The following is a 14,965-nucleotide window of genomic DNA, read 5'->3' on the forward strand; positions in this document are numbered from 1 at the left end:
TACAAGAAACAAAAAAGGAATCTCATGGCCAGAGCAGATAATGTTAATATGAGCAAGTGGGAATCTAGGGTTTTATCAATCTCAAAACTAGGCTCATCTAAGCTATGGATATAGTTGTTGCTGTTGTGTATACATTCAACTTTAAGGAGCCTTTTTTATGCTTTATGACTTAATTTTATTTTGAGATTAGATAAAATATTTTCATGATTCAAAAGTCAAAATTATTTTAAAAGATGTGTTCACGTAGTACTCACTCTTTTCCCTATCCTACCCTACTACCACAGGTAACTGTTTTCAACCATTTCACTAGTCATTGACTTACACTTCCAATGTGTGTGTATGCATATACATAGAGAGTTGCCCTTTGAACAACATGGTTATAACCTACAGGGATCCATTTATCCTCAGATTTTTTTCAATAGTAAATACTACAGTACTACATGATCTGTGGTTGGTTGAATCCAAGGTTCTAGGGACAAGAGTAACCGAGGACATAGAACCACATACATTCTGTCAAGTTATAGACAGATCTTCAATTGTGAGTAAGTTGGTACCCCAAACTCCCATGTTGTTGAAGGGTCAACTGTATATATGCATATATATATATTGAATGTATGCATATGTATACATTATTTGTGTGTATACACAAATATATGTACATTTGATATGCATGGCTTTTGTGTACACACACATGTGTTTGTGTATGTATATGATATGAAACTCATATTAAGTAAATATCTGTTCTATTTTCTGAAATGCTTTCTCATTAGTTGGTGTTGAATTTTGTCAAAGTCCTGTTTAGTGTCTACGAAGATAATTATATTCTTTCTGCATATCAACTGATGTGGTGAATTATATTATAAACTTCCCAATACAGAAATATCTTTGAATCGATACTGAGAATACCCCGCTTTGTCATTATATATTAATTTTACTATTAGATTATTATTATTACGTTGCATTGATATTCATAAGTAAATCTGGTGTTTCGTTTTCATTTTAATGTGCTACTTTGATCAGTTTTTGGTTTCAAAGCTATCCTTATTTTAAAATTGCTAATTTTCTGTCTTTTTCTATAATCTGGATTTACCTCAAATTATTTAGTCTTTGAAAGCTTGGTAAAATTCCTATGTGAATCCACCTATACTCCTTGTATTTTTACAGCTGTAGAGTTCTATGATAACTTTATCCATTTGTTCTATAGATTTTTTTTTCAAGAACACCATTCATTTCAAGTAGGCTTACATATATATTTATATACAACTTTATTTTATCTTAAATCTCTCATATACAGAATCTCATATGCCCAACCAATTTTAAAAGGGACATGAGCTGTTTTCCATATTTGTATGTTAGGAATTTAAACTTTTAGAGGATATATTTTTCAAATTATATTTATTGATTTTAAATTTCATATTTGGACATCATTTTTTGATTCTGGACACAAAGACAGGCATTAAAGAATCACTTTGACAAAGATTTAGGGTTTAAAATAAGCTTCTACAAGTCCATTCAATATCTTACTAAGCTGAAAGAAGAAAACTATAGGTCTGTATATTTATTCAGGGATCCTGACATTACCCAGAGGACGACACAACAGTTTTATTATAACACTGAAAATATGACTGTCTTTCCCTAATACTGTGTTAGAGATTGAAAACAGAATGACAGAGACCTTCTAGGCCTAGGAAACACTTGTAACTAATATTCAAGTTAGACACCCGAGTCTGCCCGAGTAGGAATGTTTTCAGAGCAATAGGATTGACATTGCAAACTATGTGTCTACATACAGATGGAAAGGGCACCATAAAGGATTCAGTGCTGTTATAATAGTTGGCAAAGTTCACTAAATGAAGAAGTCATGTGCTGCCTTTTGTAAAATCTGGAGAAATGCTTAAGTTACTTGATTCAAATAAAGCACATGGAAGGTTTGAGGAATTTAGAAAGACACGAATGAGGCAGGGAGAAAAGGGTAAAGAGAAACATTCATGAGAATCATGCAGTTGCTTTCTGGTTTCTCTCGCTGCCTTTGCAAGTTCTCCCAACAAAAAGGAGAATGTTACTCGACATAGGTAGGGACACATTGTGCCTATCCCGAAAAGAAGAAAGCAGGGGCTCCTCCCATTGTTTAACAGCCCGGCAAATACTGTGGCACAGTCTCCAAATCTAGTAGGGTGGTTGTTGCTGGTGTTTAGCTGCTAAGTTTCGTCCACCTCTTTGCGACCCCATGGACTGTAGCCTACCAGGCTCCTCTGTCTGTGGGATTTCTCAGGCAAGAATACTGGGGTGGATTGTCATTTTCTTCCCAGGAGATCTTCCCGACTCAGGGATTCAACCCACATCTCCTGCATTGCAAGTGGATTCTTTAGTGATGAGCCACTGGGCAAGCTGAATAGAGTGGTTCGAGAGCCACAAATTGAAGCTGGTTTAAGGATACGACCTGATTGACTGCACGTTCTGTTCTTGCTGGAAATCAAAAGCAACAAAGCCCTGCAAAAGCTCAAGGGATGCAGTCTACAGGAACACGGAGCTCCTGATGTCTCTGAAAAGACACGCTCCAGGTACGATGCGTCTCAGGAAAGCAGCTGATGTTTGTGAGTCTCACGCTAAGCTGTACTTACTTATTTAAATATAGTGAGTCTTCCATCGAGAACTCAAAAATTCTCACATCACAGGAAGAGAGTTTACTTCATGACAGCAAGTTTTCCGGACTAACCAAAACCTATTAATACTTGCTAAGATGCTTGCTCAGATAGCTTTGGTATAAGATAAAAATACTGAGCCCCCAAAGAGAAGGTGGCGCCCTCCTGAGTCGGAGTCAAAATGGACAATAAAAGGAATCATCTTGACTCAGACCTGGATGGTCTCTCTCTCACCCCTTTATCTTGCCTCCTTTTCATATGGAAAAAAATACGTTGATGATTGCTCCTGCCTGTATTTTTCAAAAGGGTGTGGGGAGTTAAAACCTTATCCTTCAACACCTCCTTCACCCCAAAGACATTCATTTATCTTTTTTCCCCTGAAATCTTTTCCTTTGGCATTCCCTTCGGGTCACTCTTTAACCTTTTCTTTGCCACCTATATGCTTTAAGCAGTGTTCAAGCATCCTCGGCAATCTTTGTTTAAGTATGTGTTTTGGTACATTGAGTTTTAGCTTTCTTAATGTTGTTTTTTTTTTTTTTTAATTTCATAAGGCATTGTTAATACATTATTTGTGAGTATAGCATGTGTGAAAACCTTTGCATCTATTCCTTCTTACCATGGACTGTAGCCCACCAGGCTCCTCTCTCCATAGAATTCTCCACACAAGAATACCTGAGTGAGTTGCCATTCTCTTTTCCAAGAGATCTTCCTAACCCAGGGATTGAACCGGGTCTCCTGCATTACAGATGGATTCTTGACTGTCTGAGCCACCAGGGAAATCCATTCCTTCTTATACTTTGTGCCAAAGCTAAGAGCTAGCCATTGATGGTGATCTGCTATTCATTTAACAGGCATTTTACGACTAAAGGAGTTGTAATGACTCCTTATGCAAAAAGGTAAACCGTTATTCTTGTGCTTTAAATAGAGGTCATCTTGTGAAGAGGAGACCTCCAAAACTGTAATAGAAGACAGGCTATAATAAACATCTTGAGTCTAATTGGCTATAAGCGTATAGGCATTTATAAAAAAGACAATATTTACTTGCTTGAGTAATCAGAGGAAATATGCTTAAGAACTTGGTACAGGCATACCTGAGAAACATTGCTGTTTGGTTCCAGGCAAAGGCAACAAAGTGAATGTTGCAATAAAGCCAATCATACAATTTTGTTTTTGTTTTTCCTAGCACATATAACATTGATGTTTATACTATTTTAGTCTATTAAATGTGCAATAGCAATATATCTTAAGAAATGAATACCTTAATTAAAAAATACTCCATTGCTAAAAAAATATTAGCCATCATCTAAACCTTTAGCAAGTCATGGTAATAATATCCAAGATCAGTGATCACAGTTCTCTGTAACAGATATTAACAATAAGGACAAAGTCTGAATAGTGCAAGAATTACCAAACTGTGACACAGTGAGAAGCAGTGAGCAAATGCTCATGGAAAAATGGTGCCGATAAACACACTTGATTTGGAGTTGAATAAGCTTCAATATGTAAAACCACGCAGTATCTATGAAGGCAATAAAGCAAAAAGCAGTGAAGTGCAGTATGCCTGTACATTCAAACAGATTCTATAAATCAAGATGGAAAGAGATTTTCTAAATTTTTGAACAGTAAGCTGTCAAAATGGAACAAATATTGATTGCACCAGGTACTATGTAGGCATGCATTTTGGTTAAATATTATTATCAACCCTATGAAGTGGTATAAAATAATTTTGTACTACATCAGGCTGAGTACAGATGTGAGAATTGAACCATAAAGAAGGCTGAGCACTGAAGAATTGATGCTTTCAATCTGTGGTGCCGGAGAAGACTCTTGAGGGTCCTTTGGGCAACAGGGAGATCCAACCAGTCTATCCTACAGGAAATCAACACTGAATATTCATTGGGAGGACTGCTGAAGCTGAAACTCCAATATTTTGGCCACCAGATGTGAAGAGCCGACTCATTGGAAAAGACCCTGATGTTGGGAAAGATTTAGGGCAGGAGGAAAAGGGGGCAACAGAGGATGGGATGGTTGGATGCCATCACTGACTCAATGAACATGAGGTTGAGCAAACTCTGGGAGATATTATAGGACAAGGAAGCCTGGCGTACTGCATCCATGCGGTCACAAAGAGTTGGACACAACTTAGCGACCGAACAACAAGATGAGGCAAAGGGGATACCGGACATATAAAGTGTCAGTTCCTAATAACCAATGGGATTATTATTTGAAGTTGGTCAATGTGTGTGTGCTAGTTGCTCAGTCATGTCCAAGTCTTTGCGACCCCATGGACTGTAACTCGACAGGCTCCTCTATCCATAGGATTTCCCAGGCAAGAATACTGGACTAGATTGCCATCCCTTTCTCCACAGGATCTTCCCAACTGAGGGATCGAGTCCGTGTCTTATGTCTCTCGAATCGCAGGCAGATTTTTTTTACCATCTGAAGCCCAGGTCAGTATTATTCACTATGTTTTTATTAACCAGCATCATGATATTTGGTTTTCCTCATCTAAGCCTTCAGAACTGAAGTAACGTTATATGTCTAGGAAAAGGACCAGGTGGGCGAAGTAAAATCCATGAAAGACAATAGGATAATGGATTATATTTTGAAAAAACAATACAGCTATTTTGCACATTTCATTCTGATATTAAGAGACTTTTATTGAGCAGGACTGCCATCACCCTCTGAATTAGGAACGCATCACATGATTTTCGAGAGCAAGAGGCACAGTTGCTCTAGGAGTGGGAAGGATTCTGATGGTGATTTTTCAGCCTTGTCTGTCTTTGTCTGAAGTGTGCATTTCCTGTTTTCACAGAGAAAGAGGCTGACGTTTCCTCTTTTTATTCATTTATTTGTCATCAGTTCTATTTAAGGTTAATTTACCTTGAGAGCTGAGGAATCATATCTTCTGTAAGAAGAAAAGAATAAAAAAGGATTCTACATAGTTTTGCTGTTTTCACAAAGAAATCGGCAAAAAGCAAAGCTTTCCTCATGTCAGTTTCATGGAGGAAAAGAAAACTGGAAAATTTGAAGCTATTGTATAAAATATCCAAGGAAATGTTCATAACTTGTTATTTGTGTTATTGTTGGACAGATGATCAAGGATGTCAAATTTAAACTAATAGAAGTCCAATTTTTTATATCCATTTGTGAATTATTTGTGAAGTATGGGCAAAGAGAACATTTTTTTCTTTTTCTTCCTAGCAACGTATCAGCCCTAGAATGAATGGATTTCTGCCCAGACACAAGTGGGTCATTCAGCTGGTCAACAAGGATGCTTCTTATGAGAGCAGATTTTTTATGGGGACAGCTGTCTAGCAGGAAGTATATTGCCATGTGTTCTTTTTGAATTTAGCAAAAGACTGTCAAATATTCCTAGTAATGACCCACTTAATTTTATAGAGAGTACTTTTACATAGAAGTGTATTAATGATAAATATGGATATGAAATTGAGGCTACTATAAGTTGGTTTTAGACAATACTAAAAAATAAATATATGCTATGTAATAAATGACAGCATTTATGTATTCACGTGAGCTGACTTCTATTCACTCCAAAGAAGCAAGTAACCTTGAATGTAACCTCATTTCCTAGACTCTCTGAATCCAAACCTAAAAAATACACACTTTACAACCATCCTAAGGAAGAAATGTTTTCTGCTGGTAAAGGCAGATGGAATAATAGAGTCATTTTTCCTTAGCTTGGTTAGAACCTTGCAAGAACCAGCTTTTCTTAAGCTGTGGGGATATTTAACTCTCCAGTTTCTTTGAGGTGTAAGCATTGACCTTTAAAAATATGAAGCAATTTACTGTGGTCACTCCAATGGCAATGGCTATTGGGGGGGATGGACCCATCTCTTGTTTGCAGTGGTGTCTAGTTCTTTAGGAAATCCAAGTTGATGCCATTCATAGTATGGATATTAGCCTTCATATTATCCTATATAGGGGCTTCCCAGGTGGCACTAGTGGTAAAGAACCCAGCTATCAATGCAGGAGATGTAAGAGATGTGGGTTTGATCCCTGGGTTGGGAAGATCTCCTGGAGTAGGGCATGGACACCTACTCCAATATTCTTTCCTATAGAATCTCGTGGACAGGGGAGCTTGGAAAGGCTATGGTCCATAGAGTCACAAAGAGTTGGACATGACTGAAGTGACTTAGCACACATCCTAACATAACCGATAGCAGCAGCAAATACTAGCAAATCATTGATATGGATTTATTGAACTCCATGGTGGTAACAAAATCATCTACCGTGGAAAAGAAACAAGATTCTCCACTTGCTATTTATTGCCATTCACGAGTTCACACAGCTACTCATTTGAGATGAAGTGCTGGGGCGTGCTCCTATCCCAGTGGGGTCACAGACCCATGTTTATACCAGGCAACACATCAGCTCACTGGCCTTTGATTCAAGTTTTGATTCTTGGTCACTTTTAAATTTCTGTTAATCAGAAAGATGTGCTTTTAAAAATGTTAGAGGCTTGTGATAATATGATTTTTATATCTTGTGGTCAGTTCTCAGATTCTAAAAAATGTTCCCAAGGGACAACAGCAGTGAAAATCAACAAACATATCAGTTGATGTTGCTTATTAGCCAAACATTGGCCGTATACATCTCCCCCTTGTTGCTGTTCTCTCTTCTCCCTGATCAAGTCTACGAGTTCTTCATTTCCTGGCTAGTTCCATCCAGTGATAGACCTTAATGCCCAAAATAGCCTGATATAATTGGAAGGGAATAGTAGCTCTTTGCTACAGAGGGATCCAAGTTTTAGGCCAAGGACTCATGAGAAAGATATCATTAGTGCTTTGGTGATACACGGTTTGGTAGACTGACCTGAGTATACTGCTCATAGGGTATACCATCCCCACTTGCCTGACATTTTCTGTTTTAGAAAAAAAAAAAAAACAACAACCCTGACCTGGGAAACTTCAGAGTCCTAGGCAAACAGAGATGGTTGTTCACTCTAATTCTGAATCTGGTCTATTAAATTTGAAAGGCATTTTATTTAGCTTCTAAAGAGCACAGGAGAGAAAGTCATCAGATCCTGCTGGAACTGATGCTTCCATGAAATACTGTCCCTTGGTTTCAGTGAAAGTGATTTCCATTTGAAATGGGTCTGGCTTGTGTCTTCCAGAACAAGACTGAACAGATAAGATGCTTTGCAAACAGAGATTCCTATTAATGAGTGAGATAAATAGAGATATAGCTATCTAATAAATCAAACAATAGGATGCTTGCTGTAGAGTAAAACTATGTAAATATAATGATGGCAAATAATGCTAGTCTCAGAAAGATTTCTTAGTAACTAGCAATTGTAGTATGAAACGGTATTATATCAGCATGTGATAGAGTTATTAATTCAAATTGCATGATGGTGATTGACTAGTTTGATGATAATCATGATCTTGTATCACTCAAATTTTCTTGCCCTCATAGCATATATTCTATCAATCAAATAAAAATTGTTTCATTTGTTTAATTTTTGCCATCTCTTTTTAAGGCTTTGAATAAACCAAGAGATGTGAGATACTCTCACTGATTTTCTTTTCACTCATTATAGCCCAGAGAATTCTCCTGTTCTTTGGCAAAAATGTATTTACCATGTACTTTACTTTTGATCTTAAGAGGATCTTGGTCTTCCCTGGTGGCTCAGACAGTAAAGAATCAGCCTGTAATGCAGGAGACCTGGGTTCAATCCCTGGGTCGGGAAGTTATCCTGGAGAAGGCAATGGCAACCACTCCAGAATTATTGCCTGGAGAATTCCACGGACAGAGGAGTCTGGCGAGCAACAGTCCGTGGGGTCCCGAAGAGTCAGACATGACTGAGTGACTAACAATTTACTTTCAAGACGGTCTTATTTTTTATTTTCTTATTTGTTTGCTTATTTTTAATCTTGGGAAAATACAATATCTTGAATTTTTTACAGTAAAAAGCATATGATTTTTCTTAATGTTCTTACAGATTTAAACGTTTTTTAAACCATTGTATTTTCTGTTCTTTATTTTATACCCATATACAAAATATAGCTTGAAAACGCAAGTTGCTCAAGAAACACTTCGAGATGAAGTGTTTCTTACTTTGTTGAAGTCATGTAAATTATTAAACGTATCTAGGTGGATGTAAAATAACTGATTAAAGATGACTTTGGTCGCTTTGAGAAGTAGCAAAACATAATGAATTGAAAGATAGGAGATATATATTCTTCTTCCAGATTATATGATTATAAGCTATAGTACTTTACTATTTCTTATCTGTTGAGAAATCTCTACTGCTGTTTTTCATTTAAATAATAACCTAAAACAAAGAGGTTGTTAATATTAAATTCATGACAATTCCATTTGATGCAAGCAAGGATTACTAATTTTAGAGAAGCTACATGCCATCACATAACAGGTAGGTGTACACATTGTGCTGTCAGAGTGTGTAGATTTCAAACATAACTCTGCTACTGACCAGTAGCTCTATGGACTTTGGGAAAATGTTCAACCCCATTGTGCCTTGATTTTCTATCTTACAAACTAGTGTAAGCCTATCTCATAAGGCTGTTATGAGAATCAAAGCAAGTTAGTAAATGTAAAGTACTTAGAATGGCACAGGCATAAGAAGAGCTATATATGCTAGTTACTATATCTATCATTTTGACTTATACCTCTCTTTACACTCTAGTATTTTTGCCTCAAAAATCCCCTGGACTGGGGAACCTGGCGGGCTACAGTCCATAGTGTTGCAAAGAGTCAGATGTGACTGAGCAAACCGGCAGTCAGAGATGGCCTGTTACATAACAGGGAATATGTGTGCCAAGAGTATGTGCATCTCCTACCTTTTTATCATGAAATTAAAAGACACTTGCTCCTTGGAAAACAAGCTATGAGCAACCTAGACAGCATATTAAAAAGCAGAGACATTACTTTGCTGACAAATGTCCATCTAGTCAAAGCTATGGTTTTTCCAGTAGTTATGTATGGATGTGAGAGTTGGACTATAAAGAAAGCTGGGAAACAAAGAATTGATGCTTTTGAACTGTGGTGTTGGAAAAGACTCTTGAGAGTCCGTTGAACCCGAAGGAGATCCAACCAGCCCATTCTAAAGGAAATCAGTTCTGAATATTCATTGGAAAGACTGATGCTGAAGCTGAAACTCCAATACTTTGGCCACCCGATACGAAGAACTGACTCATTGGAAAAGACCCTGATGCTGGGAAAGATTGAAGGTGGGAGGAGAAGGAGAAGACAGAGGATGAGATGGTTGGATGGCATCACTGACTCGATGGACGTGAGTTTGAGCAAGGTCTGGGAGCTGGTGATGGACAGGGAAGCCTGGCATGCTGCAGGCCATGGGGTTGCAAAGAGTCAGACACGACTGAGTGACTGATCTGAACTGAACTAAACTACATTTTTACATCCTTTGCTATAAGTTAAGGAAATGCAGTACACAAAGCTGCTTATAAAATATCTTTAAACGATAAAAGCAAATATCTTATTATTTAATTATTTAAGAACTTTTTTCCAGTTACAGTTATTAAAGTAATGAATTTATTTTATTCACTAGGACCCAAACATGATTCTTTAATACAATAACAAAGGGAGAATTATAACCAGTTGCTGTTTTTTGTTCAACAACTTGGTAAGCAGTGACTCAAGGAACAGACAGGTCCCAAAGTAAAAGCAAGTTGTCAACACATGTATGTGTGTGTATGTGTTTATCTGAATTTAGCATTCTCCTATTCTCAAGACTGAACATGTATGCCTTGTACGCCATTCAAATTTTTTGCTTGCTTGTCATCATATCTAAATATATAAATCAGTTCTTAGGCTTTCATCTTATTTTTATTTATGACCACTATTTTTCCACCTATAAAACAGAGATAATACCTATTTCATAAAACTAATGGTTGAAAAATTTAAAAGGGATAATAAACATGAAGCAGCTTGGACAGAAACTGGCCTAAGAACAAATTTCTTCACCCATCTCCCAGTAAAAGTTCAGGACCTTTGGTTTATTGACTTGGGAACTCACTCCAATATTTTAGAACCCATTGTGATCCTCAAGACCTTTTTAAAATGTTCCCATTTTCTTCACACAAAATGGGAATTTTGTTTTAGACCACACTCAACTTGGAATTCCCCTCAGGATCACTTTGAAAAAAAAACAAAAACAAAAACTTCACCATCAACTTGCCTCAAAATTTGCTTCTCCTTCCTGTTTTTAACACTCTCTTCCTTCCATTTTCCTTCTTTTCTATTAATAAAATATTCACAATACTCCTATTATTAGAACCAAAATTCTTAGATTTTCTGAAAAGTCACATCTGCATGAATCCAGATTTGAGAAATTTGAAAAAGTGAAAGAGTTAGTTGCGCAGTTATGTCTGACTCTTTGCAACCCCATGGGCTGTAGCCCGCCAGGCTCCTCTCTCTCTGTGGGATTCTCCAGGCAAGAATACTGAAGTGGGTTGCCATTTCCTTCTCCAGGGGACCTACCCAAATGAGGGATCAAACCTGTGTCCCCCTCATTGCAGGTAGAGTCCTTACCATCTGAGCCACCAGAGAAGGCCCAAGAAATGCGAATCCAGATATAAAAAATGTGCAAGAGAATATCCAGAATTAGTAGAAGGGCAGCAGCATTTAGATATGGGGGCCTTTTATTTCAGACAAATTAAATACACAGACACGAACACTTTCTACTAATGTTATCTTTTCCCTACAATTAATACAAAATGAAACTTCCATTCCTGCAAGATTCACCTTTCTGCTCTTACATGAGCTTGTAGAAGGAAAATTATATTAAAAAAAAAAAATTGTAGCTATCTGTAATTCATCTTACAGAAAACTTAATCACAAAGTAAGTTATTTGTGTATCTTTGGTAGATACATCAAAAGCAAAGAATCTTTTTGTAAAAGAAAATTTGCTAAATTCCTGCTGTTGCTGAGAGATCATCCCTCTGCTAACCATTTCTATCCACCAAGAGAATTTTTGTGAACTTAACAAGTGTTTTAAGAGTAAAAAAATAGCTTTTTATGGACACACACTTCAAGTTAACTGAAATTTTCTGTCATCCAGAAAACAAACTCTGAATGGGGATACTTGGATGCTGTTGAAAGTTCTTGTTTTGACTACTTGAACTTTTCTAAGCAGTTGAATCAATGTTCCATAGCAGCATTTCTATGGCACAGCCTGGTTTTCTTCAAGTTCAACTCAAAAGATATATCCTACTTACATTTAAATCTTGTTAAAAGATACATAACACCCTGCTTAATGTTGTTTGCATAAAGAGCATTCCAATTCTACTTTGTTCTGATGATGGTTTGTTATGTGCTAAGAACATGGTTTAAAGTTACTTCAACTCTGCGGTGCTGAGTTGGGTTCAACTTCAGTATAGAGACAGGTTGAAATGTGGTCTTTTCCCACATTTCAATAGTCACATTCCATCAGAGTTTCATTATTGTCACGGCTTCATTTCAGAAACATAAGCAAATCAAATTTTAAAAAATGGAGGAAAAAAATGGGGGGGGTGGGGGGAGAAAAGGAGAAGAGCAAACAAAACACTCCCATAAAACTCCTTTCCTGGCGCAGCTGGTGGACAGTCTGGAAGTCACGTGTATGGTAGTTTTCATCAACACCAGCAACTGTGCCTTTTTCTTGTTACACTCATATTTTGGGCTTCCCTGATAGCTCAGCTGGTAAAGAATCTGCTTGCAATGCTGGAGATCCCAGTTTGATTCCTGGGTCCGGAAGATCCACTGGAGAAGGGAAAGGCTACCCACTCCAGGATTCTTAGGCTTCCCTTGTGGCTCAGCTGGTAAAGAATCCGCCTGCAAGGTGGGAGACCTGGGTTCGATCCCTGGGTTGGGAAGATCCCCTGGAGAAGGGAAAGGCTACCCACTCCAGTATTCTGGTCTAGAAAATTCCATGGACTGTATAGTCGTCCATGGGGTCACAAGGAGTCAGACACAACTGAATGATTTTCACTTCACACTCATGTTTTCTTTGAAAACAGCTTTCAAGAGGTGTAATACTATGAAACTATTTCTTGGGAGTCAGTTGAGACTCTGAGTTTACTAATTGAAAGCATACATATTCTTCCACATATTGAGAGGGTCCATTTTCCATTTTCTTCTTTTTTTTTTTTTTTCTGCATACCACTTTTGAGAGTCATACATATTGTTGCATGTATCAATAATTCTTTTATTGCTAAGTAGTATTCCATTGTATGAGTGCACCACAGTATATCTATTTACTAATTGATGGACATTTGAATTGTGATTTTCAGTGTTCGGTGATTATGAATAAATTGCTACAAACTTTTGCATGTAGGTTTTGTTTTAAATATAAGGTTTCCTTTCTCTTAATATTTAGGATTGTTAGGTCATGTGGTAAGTGTATATTTAACTTTGGAAAAGTTTGGAAATTTCTTACAAAGTGACTCTACCATTTTGCATTCTCTCCAAAGCTGAAATTGACAGCTTTTTCTTTTGCTTTTTTTTACATTTTAGTCATTTTAATAGGAATTAGTGGTATCTTGTTGTGATTTTATTTTTTTATTTTTATATCCATTTTCTTCTTTATGCATTATTTAAAATATATAAAGAGGGATGAAGGCATATAAACCCTTTAGTTTTCTGTTCAAAAAATCCCAATTTGTCTTTCCATAATCTTCATGGGAAAAGGAAAAAGATCGATAGAAGTTGCAGTCATATTTTTGTATCATAGAATCACTTGCTCTGCCTTGGGTCTCAGAAATTACTTTAGAACTTATTAAAATCAGTAGATTTGAATGACCTCATTCCCTACCAAAGACAATGAACAAACCAGAGAAGAAATAAGGATTGAATTAAGCTGAGACCACATACACATACACAATTAACGAGGTCACATACACATTAATTTCATTTCTAATTAGCTCATCCTTTCTGAGTTGCAAAATAAACTATCTGTTCTGCTTATTTATTTTCAGAAATGGGATTTCAGTTGTTTTGATGTTCATAAAATAAACTGGTGGCTCTGATGGTAAAGAATCTGCCTGTAATGACGGAGATCCGGGTTTGACCCCTGGTTCTGGACGATCCCCCAGAGAAGAGAATGGCTACCCACTCCAGTATTCCTGCCTGGAGAAGTTCATGGACAGAGGAGCCTGGAGGGGTACAGTCTATGGGGTCACAAAGAATCAGACATGACTGAGCGACTGACACATGCATGTGGGGTTTTGTGTTGGTTTTGTTTTGGGCCTAGCAAGGGATTGTTTTGGGCCTAGCACAATAGAAAACAAATCTGTTACCTGATTATGACCTCAGTAAACTATAATATATGTGGAAAAATAAGGTTAACAAACAGAACAAGTGGATAAAAACTGAACATCTGTTGAGTAATTTTGGTTAAAAGGAGTTCATGTGTTTACTGATAGTTGAGATCAATATGCTTTAATACAGCAGAAAAAGAAAAAAGAAGAAGAAGAAAAAAAAAAAAGGAGACGCGTCCTTAAAATTAACTGGATTATGAGCAGAGTTTGACATAAAACACAGGATCAGGTATTGATGTGGTTGAGTAGAATAAGAAGCATGCTGGAGAAGGATTATTATTATTTAGGTAGAGCATGTTGCAATTGTAGGAAACTTTCCCTCTGATTATACCCCAAAAGTTAGAAGGATATATTTGGGGAGAAAAATAAACTACTTTCTCTTTGGAGTTACATAAGCAGACATGGGTTGGATTTTCTGGACAGAACCTAAATAACTAGAAATTTTAGTGGATAAAACAAACCTACTTGGCACTTGTGAAATGTTATAGTAAATCTTGTGTAAAAGAAAGATAGATGGATGATAATCACGTGTGCATGATCCCAGTGTCCAAGACAAAATTCCCCTCTTTCCAAATTCTCAAAGGAAAGCAAATGAGAAAAAGTATCAGCATGACTTCATTGCTTCGTTGTATAGTCAAAATCCTAAATTACAATCCACTGTAGCATTTTAACAATCAACTCTTTGCAAAGTTTGGCATCTTTTACTAACATCACTAATAAACTCATCAGTGCACACCTAGCACCTCTCTTTGCATGCAGTGTGCCCAACAGTGAGGCCAAGAACCGCTTTTGTGTGCTAATGGCATATGTCACATTGTGTGCAGCTGTCAAGATCATAAGGTGGTTGGGATGAGAAGAATTTCATACTGTGAAGTTCCTTTGCCCATCAGAGACATACTATACCCTACACAGAGCTATGCACATGATCACTTTAGTGTTAAATAACTAAGAGAAAGATGTGGGAAAACTCAAGGAGATAAAATTATTTTATCAAAACGCAGAGCCTTCCTAGGATTACATCTT

The 14,965-nt window shown here is 37.0% G+C and overlaps 1 long non-coding RNA gene across 1 annotated transcript; it reads left to right on the top strand.

Moving 5' to 3' along the window:
• Window positions 1-501: 501 nt before the first annotated feature.
• Window positions 502-13,961, top strand: LOC145512108 (uncharacterized). Its single transcript, XR_014058281.1, has 6 exons — window positions 502-542; window positions 2,310-2,561; window positions 3,494-3,538; window positions 5,012-5,092; window positions 5,847-9,918; window positions 13,601-13,961. It is a non-coding gene; the product is annotated as an uncharacterized LOC145512108 (long non-coding RNA).
• The last annotated feature ends 1,004 nt before the right edge of the window (window positions 13,962-14,965 follow it).

This window comes from Giraffa tippelskirchi, chromosome 7, assembly GCF_054371585.1.
Source record: "Giraffa tippelskirchi isolate mGirTip1 chromosome 7, T2T-mGirTip1v1.2.pri, whole genome shotgun sequence".
Classification (NCBI taxonomy): Eukaryota; Metazoa; Chordata; class Mammalia; order Artiodactyla; family Giraffidae; genus Giraffa; species Giraffa tippelskirchi.